The following is a 16,217-nucleotide window of genomic DNA, read 5'->3' as shown; positions in this document are numbered from 1 at the left end:
ATTTGGGCTCACAATATTGAAACCTTGGAAATCTTAAAAGAGACCTGTTTTAGCCATAATGCATATGCCTATTTTTCCCCTGGCATCTACAAATGGAGTAACTGTAGTAACAGATGCCTTCTAAATTTGACAGCATAAAAAATATATATAGCTCTTTAAATATTTCATCAGATGACTACAGTGGTTAAAAGGGCACTCCCATTTACTGAAGTCAAACAGCACAGGAGCTTCATAAATTCTTGTTGATCAATTCATATTAAAGGCCCTTGGATCTAACCACATCTCAGTTTGCACAAACACATAATTCTTCCTGCGTAAAGTTTTGATGGCACTCTAAACATTTCTGGAATTAAGTTTTGTGTATCATTTGTGGTCACATTGTCATCCTTCTCCAAGTTGTCTTTCCAGGTTTATACACGAGCTTCTAAGTATAACGATCCTGCCATCAAAGACCAATGACGAAATGAGTAAAAGAATGATTATTTGCCAAGTTTATTTTCTGCCATCTTAACTCTTAACTTGTAACAGATCAAAGGTATAAACAAATAAGTCAAACACTAGATTAGTTTAAAATATATTTTGAGATTATATTTCAAGGAAATTAGTGTATGTAAAATAAAGTCCACATCTGGTATGGAACACAGGTAGTGGTAGAGCAGAGCTGCTGGAAGAAAGATGGGCAATGCTACAATCCCATCCACACCCATTCTATGGTAAACATAAGAATCCAGTAACACTGATATTCACCTTAAATAGCACTCTTTCCTGAATGCTTGAAATGTTTCAAATGGATGTATTGATCATATTTTCACATCTTTCAGTAGTCATTAGCAATGTACAGAATGATGTAATTTTAGAGCTATCTTTATTTTTGGTCCATTTGAATGAGATGCGATTTATATTTTTCACTATGAACTACAGTGAACACCACTTATTTAGTATTATTATTATTATTATTTAGGACAGAGTTTCACTCTGTTGCCCAGGCTGGAGTGCAGTGGTATGATCTCAGCTCACTGCAACCTCTGCCTCTCAAGTTCAAGTGATTCTCATGCCTCAGCCTCCCAAGAGCTGGGATTACAGGCATGTGCCAACACACTCAACAAATTTTTGTATTTTCAGTAGAGATGGTATAAATGTTGGCCAGGCTGGTCTCAAACTCCTGGCCTCAAGTGATCCAACTGACTTGGCCTCCCAAAATGATAGGATTACAGGCATGAGCAACCATGCCCAGCCAACACAATTTAATTAACCATTTTCAGAGGTTTAAATCTGTAATGAAGATAGGGTCCAGTTTTAGATTACCATTCTTCAGGGTCAAAGCTTAGGGAAAGAAGATAATTTTATTTATAATCACTGCTAGGTTGACTTTGCTTATCATTTCTCATAGCTTCAGGTACAGGTGAGAATGGGCCAGGTTATGCTGTGTAAATATCACCAAATATCATTGACTTAAAACAACAGTGGTTTATACCTCACTTATATTGCGTGTCAATCTCTGACTGGCTGGGCACTCACGTTGCTCATTGTCATTACATTTCATTCTCATGAAAACCACTGTCTGGAAATCAAAAGTTGTCATAAAGAAAAGAGAAAGTTCTGGAGAGTCTTTGCATGAACAATTAAATTATTGTAATGGAAGTGACGCACATTTCTTGTGCTCATTACTCTTTGGTCAGGACTGTCACTTGCCCCAGCCAAACAAGGGATTCTAAGAAATAAAATCCTATCTGGTGACTGAGAAGTAATGGGGTATAAAAGATTAATGCACAGCAGTAATTACTACCATATTGCATGAGGCTTTATAGCTTCAAGAGGAAGGAAACATAAAGAGATGAGAAAACCTCAAACGGGGGCTCCTCCAATGGAATACAGTTTGGCAATGCAGAGCTTATTTCAGTCAGCCTTATTGTTAGGTTTTTATTATTATACACTTCTTTGTTTTTGTTTGTTTCTCCTTCTTATTATCTATAATTCCTGGTGATAGTCTACTACATTTTATCTTAGACTGTGTTATAGGCTCCATTTGTGATAGGGTAGAGCTGATGTTTTTTTTCTTCCTTTTATTTGCTATGTAGGTTGTAGGAAACTTCTTTGGTTGTCATCTTTTCTATTGCCTCTAAAATTTGGGGTTTGGGAGACACCTTTGACTCAGAGCAAAATATCTTGTGCCTAAAAATTAAAAGAACATGAATTTAAAAGATTATCTCATGCTGAATGACATGAATTTAAAAGATTATCTCCCACTGAATAGTCCTCCATGTGATTGTGATTGCCTGACAGGTCCTTCTTGCCTGCTGCACAGACAAAACTAACTCATGGAGATGGTGGTATTATAGCAAAGAAAGCGTTAAATTAACAGAAAGCTAGTGGAGCAGAAGTACAGGAGTTTACTACTCAAATCAGCCTCACCAAGAATTCACCATGAACTAGAGTTTCTATGAATAGTTTGGCAAGAAGGGGCTAGGGTGCTTCTGATTGGGGATAAAATCATAGAGGTTTCAAGAATCATCCTTGTGCACTAAGTAGCCTATGGGTGGGGCCACAGGACTAGTTGAGTAATGAGACACGGGCCTGGGTGGAGACAGTCAGTCACCAGAATGCAAAAGGCTGAAAAACATTTCAAAAGACCAATCATAGATTCTACAATAGTGATGTTATCTATAGGAGCAATTGAGGAAGTCACAAACATTTTGACCTGTGGCCACATGACTCCTGAGTTGTAAGGGATTATAGAAAGTCAATGGCTACTTATTGTTTAACTATGCCTACATCTTAGAAGAATTCAGGCCTGTATTAGTCTGTTTTCACACTGCTAAATATGTACCCGAGGCTAGGTAATTTATAAAGAAAAAGAGGTTTGATGGACTCATAGTTCTACATGGCTGGGGAGGCCTCATCATCATGGTAGAAAATTAAGAAAGAGCAAAGGGACATCTGACGTGTTGGCAGCCAAGAGAGAGCTTATGTAGGGGAACTCCTCTTCATAAGACCATCAGATCTCGTGAGATATATTCTCTATTGTGAGAAAGGCATGGGAAAGACCTGTCCCCATGATTCAATTACCTACCACCGGGTCCCTCCCATGACATGTGGAAATTATGGGAGCTACAATTTGAGATGAGATTTGGGTGGGGACACAGCCAAACCATATCAAGGCCCTTGTCATAATCCTAATGTTGTGTTTTTTTATTAGTTTTACAAAGGTGATTTCCGTCCCCAAACTAAAAGGAAGTCAATTTTAGACAGAGATTATGATTATCCTTGCTTCAAAGTTAAACAATAAACTAATTTACTCCCATGGTTAGCTTGGCCCACACCCAGAAATGAGCAAAGATAGCCAGCCCATGGGGATAGAAGCAAGATGGAGTCAGCCATGCTAGATTTCTTTCACTGTTATATTTTTTTGCAAAAGTGGTTTCATAATTGGATAATATTCTTGATAACATACTATAGTAATGGAGAGATAGATTTTACCAGCTCTTGAGATGACATAAATCTTTGTAGGAGAGAAACTGCTTTTATTAGAAAAGAAATCCACCAATATAAATTGGAAAATGTATGTATTAGAAAGGCCATATTGCCTCTCTCTATAATATCAGTCAAAAATACAAGATTAAAGCATTTTCTGATATTTTGCAAGAAAGAGGAAGAATAGTACTTGTTCTGCATAAACTACTGGGTCATCATAAACAGTTTAGGTTACTAAGGAAATGTGGCATCAACGATCAGAAAACAGAAAAAAAGAGGAGGGGCAATAAAAATAGGATAAAAATAGAAGGGAAAAGAAAATAAATAGAAGAAAATGCAGCAGGTTAAATGCATTTCTTTCTTCTCATATCTATATTGGCACTGAATAAAAGGCATGTATTCAATAGATCCCCCAGTGCCTACCAATGTTTGGATAGAGAGATGTCATTGCATTCAAGGCTTTTCATCATAGATCATTGAAATCAAGATCCTCTGTGTAGTAAAGATTGACTTTGCCCAGAGAATTCTTTGGCCCTTCCTTACGGCTCCTAAAAGATCATCTCTAAACCCTAGATATGTCCTGCCTGATAAGAGTGTCTTTGTTTACCTAAAGGCCTTGGGTCACACTAGTCTAATGCTACAATGTGATTTATGTGGGGAGGCCTTGGGCCATGCTTGTCAGCTCAACATCTGCAGATGCTGGAGGCTAAGGATAGTCATGTCAGAAGTCAATTTTGTCAATGTGACCAAGCCCCCGTTAAAAATTCTAGATATCAACGCTTGAGTTGGTTGTGCTCAGTACTCCATATGTATCATCACACATTACTGCTGGGCAAAGTAAGCACTATCTGCACAATTCCACTGGGAGAGGACAATTGGAAGCTCCATTCTCAGAACTCTCCAGGACCCTGCCCTATGTTCTTCTATCTTTATCTGATTTTAATCTGTATCCTTTTGCTGTACTAAGCTATAACTGAGTATAACAGCTTTCAATGAGTTGTAAGAGTTCATTTAACAAATTATCAAATTTGAAGGTGATTTTTAGGAACCCTAAACTTGTAATTGGTGTCAGAAGTAAAGGGGTTCTTGGGAACCACAGAACTTTTCATTAATGTCAGAAGTCATGGTTGTGGGGACTCTTAAACTTGTACCACCACATCCAATCATAGGCCATTCTACTGAAGTCCTTCCATTGTATGGTTCTGGATTATTTAGGTTCTTTGAGACAAAGAACAAGTAATGAGGGCCATTTAATCACTGAGGCTTGACAATGAGGATATATTGGAAGTAATATGTGACAGAAAGTGTTGACTTCATGAAAGGGCAGCCTTCATAGACAACCAGAATATGCTTTCGTGAACAATGCAACTGATTATATTAACAAGACATTTCTTTTCTCTTATTGATAATAAGAAGTTCTTCAATGCTTCATTACAATACCATTTAATCATTTTGGAACTAACTCCTGTCCACATCTATTTCTACTCCATCAACTAAGTTGCCTGTATTCTCTCTACTGCATGAGTTTATGCTTGTTCCTGGATCTGGTAAATCACAACTGCTCCTCTCATACCTGCTATCTTTCCTCTGTGTGTCTTTTGACTTTTACCTGTGCCCCTGAATTCTGCTATGCTCTGTATGTCAGGCACACAAAACCCTCCGAGATATGATCTAGTTGAGCAAATTTCTGCCACTTTGGACTATTCACACTGAGAGAGTTCCTTATGCCAAGCCATCTCAAAGGCCAGTGGGTGACCTTTTCAATTACATAATGGAAATATAATGCAAGCCACATATGTAATTTTAAAACTTAGTAGCCACATTTCTTTAAAAGGAAGAAAAAACAGATATAATATTATATCTAAATTACATCTAAAACATTCTCATTTCAACATGTGGCACTAACTACTTTTCCATTACTGAGTAGATACATGTGGCTGGTGGCTACCATATCAGAGAGTTCAGATTTTGACAATTGAGATCCATGTAGAATAGTGGTGAACCTCATACTTCAAAGCCCAGTTATTGAGAAGAAATACAGGATAATAATTATTATAGAAGATCCGGGAGACTACTTACACTTACTTATCATTAAATTTTAGCCATATTACTTATTAGCAGTGTAGCCTTGTAAGAAATACCTTATACTTCTGTTAATTTTCTCATATATAAAATAAGACCTGGGGCCAAATGCAGTGGCTCATGCCTGTAATCCCAGCACTTTGGGAGGCTGAGGTGGGTGGATTACCTGAGGCCAGGAGTTCAAGACTAGCCTGGCCAACATGGTGAAACCCCATCTCTACTAAAAAATACAAAAATTAGCCGGGCATGGTGGTGGGCACCTGTAATCCCAACTACTCAGGAGGCTGAGGAAAGAGAATCGCTTGACCTGGGGGATGGAGGTTGCAGTGAGCTGAGGTCACACCATTGCACTCCAGCCTGGGTGACAAGAGCGAGACTCCATCTCAAAATAATAATAAAATAAAAATAATAAAATAAAATAAGACCTATATGGTATCTTTCTTATTGAGTTATGGTATCTCTCATACTCTTGGCAGGAAGTAAATTTCACACTCAAAAAAAGTTAATAAAGTGCCTATTTACAGAAGATGTATTCAAGGTTAATGGCAGCAATAAAGAATAGTCAAGTACCCAGAGACTAAAGATAGTGACAAGTCTTCATTTACCACGGCATTGTCCATTTTGGCTTTAAAGGGATGTTGCTACCAGAGTTGGGTTGAAAGCTTGAATGTTTGGAAAAGGGGTCACATCACAAGAATTGACTCAGCCACTGCCAGAAATTTTGGTAGTGAGGTCAGGAGGGAGCAGGATACACATAGGTAAGCTTACATGTCTGAAACCTTCTTTCATTCTCCCATCTCCTATGAGTGTTTCTCATCAATAAAACCCAACCAAATGTCAGGGCAAGGGATGAAATCTGGAGAAGTCAATCATGTGGGCAACAGAACAAGGTAGAGAATGAATCTGGGGTAGAAGGAGGCCAATTGACAATAACCAACACAGGTTATTATGACAGTTAAGTGAAAAGGAAATCTGTGTACAGCATTTAGTATAGCACCTGGCATATAGTATATACTCAATATATGTTAGCTATTATTGTTAATTAAATTACATTAAGTCTACAGTTATCTTTGGGTCAATCAGCTCTTATCATGGTGGTGAGGCTGTGAGTGGGTTAGACACTTAGAGGTTGATAGCCTCTTGAGTGATATGAGCTCCAATCTCTATAATACACCAATATTTCCTATCAGATACTACATATTCAGCCAAACCAAACCTAATGTTCTGCAAACTTCTCTAATTAAACAACTTTTCTTGGAAGCAGTCCGATTTAAGGAAAATCAATTTATTGAAAGTCTATTCCATTTGCCAAAAGATCATTTGTCAATGACAATTTGCCAAATTCACCAAAGATATTGATTTCCCTAAAGGCTTACTTCTTCATTGCTTCTATTTATAATGTTTATGGGAATTTTTATTTAATGGTTTGGCAGATTCTAGGAGGACTGCAGAGAGTCAGAACTCCACATTCAGAAACCTCTGCCCTTCTGCTTCTCTTAACTCCATACTTCAGTTTTCTTTCTGTCCTTTATCTTCTTTTTCTCAGCTCCTTAGTGTCCCCCACCCTCTCTGGGTTTTCAATTCCTTGATATTCCTCTAAACCAAGAAGTTTCCCTTCTCCATTTACCTCGCTGCCTCAAGACTGACCTGAAGGGATGGCATTGATGGCCTCTCTTGATTTCTGTCTTTCAGAAGAGTTAGGCCAATGGGAAATATCAGCACAAAAATGAAAGAAAGGAGGATCAAAAGGTTGAAATATTTTTTCCAATGTAGTAGCTATGACTGGCCCCATCCACAAACTAAAAGCCATGGCTCCTGTTGGGTGACTTTCCACACAGCTTTTCATCTACACGCTCCAAAAACTTCTTCCTCTCCTTACTCTTGAAAAAATAGGGCTAGCCTTCTGCTCTTGGAATAGTAGTTCTGTGGTACTGCACTATTCTGAGTGGTTTTCCTATATTCTATTGACAACATTAAAATAATATCCTTTTATACACCTTTTGAATTATCTTCATTTGAAACTGCTACCTTTTTTTCTCTCTACTTCACTCTGCCCCTCAGTGTCCCAGGGCCTCTGGCTTCTCTGCCCTGTATTTTTCACCCTTTTCAAAGAGCAGTGACTGAGAGCTGCCTGTGAGCTTAGCTTCCTCTCTCTGTTCCAGTTTCCTTTTTTTGCAAGAGGAGAAAATGGGGTAGAAAGAAAGGCTGAGGGGTACAAAGGAAGAGACTACATGTAGAGAGATAAAGATAGGGGAGGGACAGAAGAAAGACTAAAGGGCAAATAAATAAAGAGATGGTCAGACTGAGAGGTACAGAGGAATCATGAGAAAAGCAGGAGAGCCTGAGAGCCTTGCACCCATGGAATTCTAATAGTCACAGTCATCATGCATCCATCCATTGTGAATGACTAGAAACTCAAAACTTAGCTTTAATAATTGGGCGAAAATCAGTGTCAAGTTGATTTTTGACCAGCTGGTAAATTTGACTTCTCATATTTGCTTATTTTTTTTCTTACTTTTCCTTTTGAAAATACTACTCATCAAAATCCAAAGGTTTGGCTTATGTTTTCCCAGTGTTTTGAAACTGTCCATGACTTTCCCAACAAGAGGTATATTATTCTGATGTGGAACTTTCCAGAGTATGTATCTTAGTGCTGTGAAAGCAAAAACTGCACTGGAAAAAATTAAACAGGAAGAAAGAATATAATTGAAAACCAGTACAATAGAGGGGGGAAACCTGAATGTAGTCTGAACTCTGCTCAAAGGAAGGGCAGGTGAGTTTTTAAGTTCTGAGATGTTGTTTGGTGAGGGGGTCCTTAAATCACAGGTAACCTGTGTTTGTTAATTGGCCTTACTCAAAGAAAAAGTAAACTTTCTTCCATCTTCATGACAGGAGGTAATTTTACAACTTGGAGAAAAGTACCCACCTAAGTTAAGCTCCTACCCTCCCACAGACACTGGGAGATTGGGGTTGCATTTTCCTTAACGATTACATTTCAAAAGGTGGCTCCCAGGTCCTTAAGAAAGATAATTTTGGTTTGTAAAACTAGCAAAAACACTTTTTTTTTTGAGACAGAGTCTCACTCTGTCACCAGGCTGGAGTACAGTGGTCTCAGCTCACTGCAACCTCTGTCTCCTGGGCTCAAGCAATTCTCCTGCCTCAGCCTCCTGAGTAGCTGGGACTACAAGCACACACCACCAAGCCCAGCTAATTTTTGTATTTTTAGAGACGGGTTTTCACCATATTGGCCACGATGGTCTCCATTTCTTGACCTCATGATCCGCCCGCCTTGGCTTCTCAAAGTGCTGGGATTACAGGTGTGAGCCACTGCACCTGGCCGCAAAAACACTTTTTAAAGATTTACATCATAAAGGAGCAGAAAAAGAATTTAGAGTTACAAGTTTTCTAAAGCAAATGCTCTAATAAAAGGGAGAGAAGAGATCTGTGTTTAGGCCATCTGGATTCTGTAAGGACCAGGATGAGGGCAAATTCAGAGGCCTAGAGGGAAAAAGAAGCCTGACTAAAGTTTAGTCAAGCTGAGAGAAATGATGAAGACTTCTTGGTCTGTGCCCTATCTCCTTTAAAGACATGTACCTGTCTGTCATATTTCTTGTATTACATTGCGAGCTTCATGAGTGCCTGGAATGTGCCTTGCCTCTGTTTGTACCTCTTGAATGGAGTGATGCAATTAAAAATGAGTAATAGAACATGAATTAAATCAAAGTTAAGTACTAGATAGTGCTAACTGTGTGTGTGTGTGTGTGTGTGTGTGTGTGTTGTTTAGGTTTATGTGTGAATTCATTCAATTACTATCCCTTTCAACGGTGCTCATTTGCCCTCCATAGCAGGCAGTATTAGAGATGGAATTCTAATAATCCTTGGAAGATCTCACTCTAATCTTCTGACCCCAAGATGTGCTGACAAGCCACATTAATTCCCAACTTTGCAGACACTTCTATGGAAGTAGATGCCATTTGCTCACAGAAAGGCTCTGTTAAAAGAGGCAGTAAAGCAAGGCATTCTGCAAGGAAATACCAAGAGTGTATTTCAGTTAGGAGACAGACCTTCCAGAGTCTTCTCCAGTGTCAGCTGTAGAAATAAAGACTGATGCAGAGAAAGGTGTGGCAGAATGGGGACAGCGTGCTGAGCCTACAGAGAGATCTCTTTGAAACTGCTCCATTGCTGTGACCAATTACTTATCTAAAGGAATACTGGGCAAATAGCTCCTGTATTGCTTATCCCCTCAAATTTATACCCCAAGATATCAAGTGTAAATTATTTGCCCCTAAAATAATAAAGCCAGGATTAGCAGAGCCTTTGAAACCTCTAGCCACAAATGCAGCAACAAACAAAAAATGAACTAAACTCCAAAAAATAAAGTTCAAGGAGTCTTAGGTCCTCCTAAGACTGAAAGTGCTTCTGCTCCAGCTGTGATTATTAAAGTCTTTGCTTACTATAAATAAGAAAACAGCAAGAATGCAATAGAGAGTCAATCACTCTAGAGGGTCTTGCAAATATGTTGGTCATTTGAAAGGATAAATCACTTCCAATAGCAACCGAGATTCAATGCAGAGGTAATCTCATTTGAAGCAGTCTCATCTCCAAAGTGGTAATATATTGAGTTGCTTTGCTTGGAAATACAGCCAAGAAGCACTTGCTCAACATTTTATTCATATAGTACACACAGCCAAGCTTTTCACTAATCCCTCTGGAACTTTTTGTTTAGAGTGAATGCAAATGCAGGAGACCCTTGCTTCCAACAAGACAATCAAATAACATTTTTAAGAGAAACAAACGCTAACCTTTCTATTTGATTTCATCCTTTCTCTTCTTTTCTTTGAAATGATCCATGTGGTGAAAGTATGTTTTTATATATTATGTTTCCAGAATAAATCAAGTGATATAAATTATGTATGGGTTGAATTGTGTCCCCTAAGAAGCTGTGTTGAAATCCTAAGCTCCATACCTGTGAATGTGACCTTATTTGGACACAGGTTCTTTGCTGATGTAATCTGGCTAAAATTAGGTCATATTTAATTAGGGCTGATCCTAATCTAATGTGACTTGTGTCCCTATAAGAAGAGAAAACAGATACACAGGGAAAGAAACACCATGTGAAGTCCCAAACAGACACAGACAGAGAGAAGATGTGAAGATAGAGGCAGAGATTGAAGTTGTGCTGCCACAAATCAAGGAACACCTGGGGCTATTGGAAGCTGGAAGAAGCAGGAAAAAATCCTTCCCTGGAGGCTTCAGAGGGAACAGGGCCTTGACACACCTAGATTTTGGAAATCTAACCTTTCGAACCGTGAGATGATAATTTATGTGATTTTAAGCCACCCCGTTTGGGGTACTTTGTTATGGCAGTCCTAGTGAACTAATACAAATGGTTAGTTCCCTTTCAGAAAAAGAAGCCAGAAAATACCACAATATTTCCCACTCTGAATATAAATTACTGCTTTTCAGCACCTAAAATTTTCCCCTGGCCTTTGTCAGTGGGCACTACCTGATGAAAAGAAGGAATCTGACTAATCTCTGTTCAAATTCCAGCTCTGCTCCTTTTTGGCTGAATTATCTCAGGCTAGCAATTTAACCTCTATAACCTTGACTCCTCTCAGCAAAAATGGACATAATAATAGCTATGGCACGGTGTGGATTTGTGTGTTTGTTTTAGGATTAAAGGAGATAGCATACATAAAACACCTGACGTATTAAACTTTCCGTTAATCTAGGTCCTTTCCTTTTCTCCTTTTTCTTCCTGGGCGCACACCTTTGCCCAAACCAGCCACCAACTAATCCCTCCTGAGGTTCATCTGATAATAGCTCCACATTTTATATATCCCAGAGATAGCTGTAATTTAACAGACGATGCTTAAAGGCAAAAAAGGCCTTGAGGCCAAAGCAATGAATTCTAATAGAAAACTTCAGGGTTTCTGATAGTCAGTGGAGTCATTATTTTTTGAGCTGGAGAACTTTGCAGAAGGTATTCAGAACACACCTAAGAAGCCTCGGTCTTACTTGGATGACTATCCCTGCTATGTAATCATTTCTGTTAAGAAAGTTCATCATTTTGGGTGTCTAATCTGTTGCTTTTTTAATGTATTCATTAATAATCAATTATTTATTCAATCTCTCATTCAATTGATTAAGTACACATTCTATATAACACATTAAGGAAGTTATAAAAGTCAACCTAGCAAAGTTACTGCTTGGTTCTAAGGAGCTTGTATTCTGGTAGGGGAGAGGAGACATTCATGTAAATAAATGAATCATGTAATTTAGGAAGTTCTGATACCCAAAATTGAGTTTTTTTTTTTTTTTGAGGAGATTTTCCTAAATCATTTAATCTCAATCCTTTCCTATCTCTCTTCACTTTTTTTCCTCTCCTTTTCCTCTGCCCTCTCTCTCATCTTTTTCCCCTTTGCTTCTCTTTTTATAGTTCCTCTCTCCAGTTCTTCATTTATTACATGTTTATGAGAGTAAGAGCTGATGTGCCTGTAATAAAGCCTTTTTCTTTTTTTTTTTTTTTTTTTGAGATGGTGTCTCGCTGTGTTGCCCAGGCAGGCTGGAGTGCAGTGGCACAATCTCGGCTCACTGCAGCCTCTGCTTCCCGGTTCAAGCGATTCTCTTGCCTCAGCCTCCCTAGTAGCTGGGACTACAGGCATATGCCACCACACTCAGCTAATTCTTTTTTGTATTTTTAGTAGAGACGGGGTTTCACCATGTTAGCCAGGATGGTCTCGACCTCCTGACCTCATGATCCATCCGCCTCGGCCTCCCAAAGTGCTAGGATTATAGGCGTGAGCCACCGATTTTTATGTGTGTGTATAAATATGTGTGTGTATAAATATGTGTGTTCCTCAGTTGGAAATATTTTGGGGGCGACTACAGAACAGTGATTTTTCTCTAACAACTACTGTGTTCTCTCCTATTTTTTTTGGAAGTGAAGTAGCTGTGGTATTGGGTCTAGCCAAAGACTTCTGAAAAAGTGGTCCAGAAAGAGGCTTATTTTCAGTTTCCAACAAGATCAATATCAAACATCCTGGGCTAGATGAATAATGATTTATAGAATTATATTTAAATTATGTACAGACATTTAATTAATAAGTCCATTATATAGTTTTCCTGCAGTATTTCTCAGTCTGATATTTATCTTTATGCCACATTTTTAAAGCAAAACTTTAAAATCCAGCATCTATTATTTAGCTGTGATAATCTGTAATTGAGACTTGCTTTTTGTCATGTGAGTCTAAAATGTTTATACTATTACCATGTCTATGTCTACTCATTTAACATTATCCTTAGTATTTTTCTACATTAAGAAACATTTATTTATTCATTCCACACTTACATCTCTTGTTAGGAAACATATGAAGAGTTTTCTTCCATTCTCTATTTCCTCTAGCTCATGAAGCATACTTTTGACAAACTGATCCTTTTTAAAGAGTTTTTTGTTTGCTTGTTTAGACGATTGCTGGATTTAGAACCAATAGGCCTGAGTTTATACTTTGCCTCTATTCTTAAATACTTGTTTGATCCTTTATCAGTTAAAAAAATAACAATTTATAATAAGCAATATGTATTGAGCATTTATGTACTAGATACAATGATAAAACTCAAGAAGAATTAAATCACTAATTCACTAATGCAATGAGAAATCTATTAAGTTTTTGATTTCTAATGTGGACTCTCAAAGGCCTTGTAAGAAATAATAGCTTTGAAAGTCAATGGAATTGATTTTCATGAGGCAGATAGTTCTGAAAAAAGAGAAGTCTAATCAAAAGCAGAAAAGAAAGCCTATAAGAAATAAGATATAGAGTATATGCCTTCACAATAGGTGAAAGAATAAAATAAAGAAACAATTATATCCTAAGTGACTGAAATGAGAATCAATTAGTCTGGAAAGAGATAGGAGAGTGAAATACCAGTGGGCATGATCTTGGATACCTAGGACATGAGAGTAGATCTTGGGGTTTAAAGGGACTGCACAAATATATATACACACACACAGACACATACATATATACACACACACACATACATACATATATACATATACACATATACACACATACATACATATATACACACATATATACACACATACATACATATATACACACATATACATACATACATACATATATACACACATACATGAATACATATACACACATATATACAATACAGATATACACACATACAGATGTACACACATACATATATACACACATACATATATACACACATGCACATATATACACATATACACATATATACACATATATACATACATATATACATAGTATATACACACACATATATAATACATATAATAAAATACACATATATCTGGTTAGTGCAAAAGTAATTGTGGTTTTTGCCGTTAAAAGCAATAGCCTATAAGCCCTTGCTTCAAGATATCCCAGCTTTCCGGAGCAAACGGGCATATATTTTCCATGTATTGATTTATGTCTTTGCCTGTTACTCCTGCTTCCCTGAAAGGTATAAAACCAAACTGTAATCTAATCACCTCAGGTGCATTTCCTTAGGACTCTTGGAGACTTTGTCTTTTCTGGATGTGGTGACTCATATTGACTCAAAATAAATCCTTTTAAAATATCTAATTGCGTTTTGTTTTTCCACTAACATTGCCATGGTCAGAAAGTTGCATGGTTGTTAATCAATGGTTATAATTTTAGCCACACATGTTGCCGTACTAGCTTTTTAGCATGCAGCTGTCTTCATTCTATAGCTACCTGCAAGACATCCATGAGTTTTTCAGTACAAGTGACACCCATGCTTGCTCTAAGTCTCTGATGATTCCCTTCCAAACTGATCCATAGAAACATGCCCCATTTAACAGCACAGAACACTTATTAACACCTCCAAATAGTCTGGGTGCAGTGGCTCATGCCTATAATTCCAGCACTTTGGGAGGCTGAGGCATGAGGATTACTTGAGTCCAGGAGTTTAAGACCAGCTTGGGCAACACAGCAAACAAAGCAAGGCCTTGTCTCAAAAAAAAAAAAAAAAAAAAAAAGTTTTTTTAATTAGCAGGGTATAGTGGCACACACCTGTAGTCCTAGCTGCTCAGAAGGCTGAGGTGGGAAGATGACTTGATCCCAGGAGTTTGAAGCTGCAGTGAGCCATGATTGTGCCAGTACACTCTAGCCTGAGTGACAGAGACCCCATCATTAAAAAATAAAAAATAAAAAATTTCCAAATATACCTGAAACAGTCAAGATGCCACAGAAGAGAAGACTTTAAAATCTGTAATTAAAACAGACTAAGCCTAAGTGAAAACTTACCACTGAAAACCAACCCTTGGTTTACATAGAGACATCACCTGGAACGTGTTAACTTCTAGATGATCTGGGTGTAGTTTCAGATGTCTTGTGAGTAGAGTAGCATACCTAGAATAAAGAATAAATGGGTCAGGCGCAGTGGCTCATACTTGTAATCCCAGAACGTTGGGAGGCTGAGGCGGGTAGATCACGAGGTCAGGAGTTCAAGACCATCCTGGCCAAGATGGTGAAAACCTGTCTACTAAAAATACAAAAATTAGCCGGGCATGGTGGTGGGCGCCTGTAATCCCAGCTACTCGGAAGGCTAAGGCAGAGAATTGCTTAAACGGGAGGCGGAGGTTGCAGTGAGCCGAGATTGCACCACTGTACCCCAAACTGGGTGACAGAGTGAGACTCTGTCTCAAAATAAAAAATAAAAAAAAAATAAGTACATAAATTATAAATAAATCTCCCACACTCTTCATCTTTCAAGATGGGTACTATAGTGCCAAAAATGGTGCTTTGGAATAGAGATTATCCATCCAAAGCAGTTTAGTGATAAAGATAGTGATAAGAATTAATGCTGAGTAACGTAATTTTCTTGATGGCCTCTAAATTCATTGAGGGTATATTAGAGAGGTTCTCCTATCCCGTTTTGAAGAGGAAATAATATCAATGGGGATTTTATTTTCCAAAGATGACGGCAACAATATATTTCCTCCTACATCTGACATGGTCTGCGCAGTGTGATTTTGCAATGCTGTCTCAATCACCCCCTAGGGTTAGTCTGGGATTTCTACCTACTGGTTATGAAGATGTCTGAACATACAACACATAACACTGGGCACATGAAATCAATAGCAATTTATTAGCCTCACAGCCTGGGGAAGGAGGATACCACATGCCATGCGCTGCCAAATGGGGGTTGCCCTTGGGAACAGAGTGAAAAATGAGGGGCTTTGAAAGGCAGTCTTTGTAGTACCAAGAAGATGATGTGATCTCAGTTACTTCAGGAGGATGTGACTGACCTGTTTAAATAATTCTGCAGGCTAGTGGGCAACTGAAATACATTGCTCAGTAGAAACTGCCTAGTCTTCTTGATAAGGAGGGTTGTTTAATTTGAAGACCTTATGTGTAGAAGCAGAGTACTGAGAGAAACTTGTAATTACTCTATTCAAGGATTTCTGAATTTCACCAGATACCAAGATATTTCAGAAAACAAAGGTTATTTATTTTTTTCTACACTCTGTACTTCTGACATCAGATGTATATTGCTTTTTTTCCAACACTGACCAATTCTCCGACATCAGGAGTGTCCTATAATTCAATTTAATTTTGATACTCTCTACCTAGAGTTATCATCAGATCCCACAAATT

General features: G+C 38.1%; 1 long non-coding RNA gene across 1 annotated transcript in view; it reads right to left on the bottom strand.

Moving 5' to 3' along the window:
* The window catches only part of LOC134762150 (uncharacterized), a 104,404-nt gene that overhangs the window by 87,342 nt on the left and 845 nt on the right, over nucleotides 1-16,217 (bottom strand). The window contains exon 2 of the long non-coding RNA XR_010141854.1: nucleotides 14,865-14,969. This is a non-coding gene — a long non-coding RNA (uncharacterized LOC134762150). The remainder of the gene's footprint in view (nucleotides 1-14,864; nucleotides 14,970-16,217) is intronic.

This window comes from Pongo abelii, chromosome 9, assembly GCF_028885655.2.
Source record: "Pongo abelii isolate AG06213 chromosome 9, NHGRI_mPonAbe1-v2.0_pri, whole genome shotgun sequence".
NCBI classification, from domain to species: domain Eukaryota; kingdom Metazoa; phylum Chordata; class Mammalia; order Primates; family Hominidae; genus Pongo; species Pongo abelii.
This window is presented reverse-complemented; position numbering and strand designations above follow the sequence as displayed.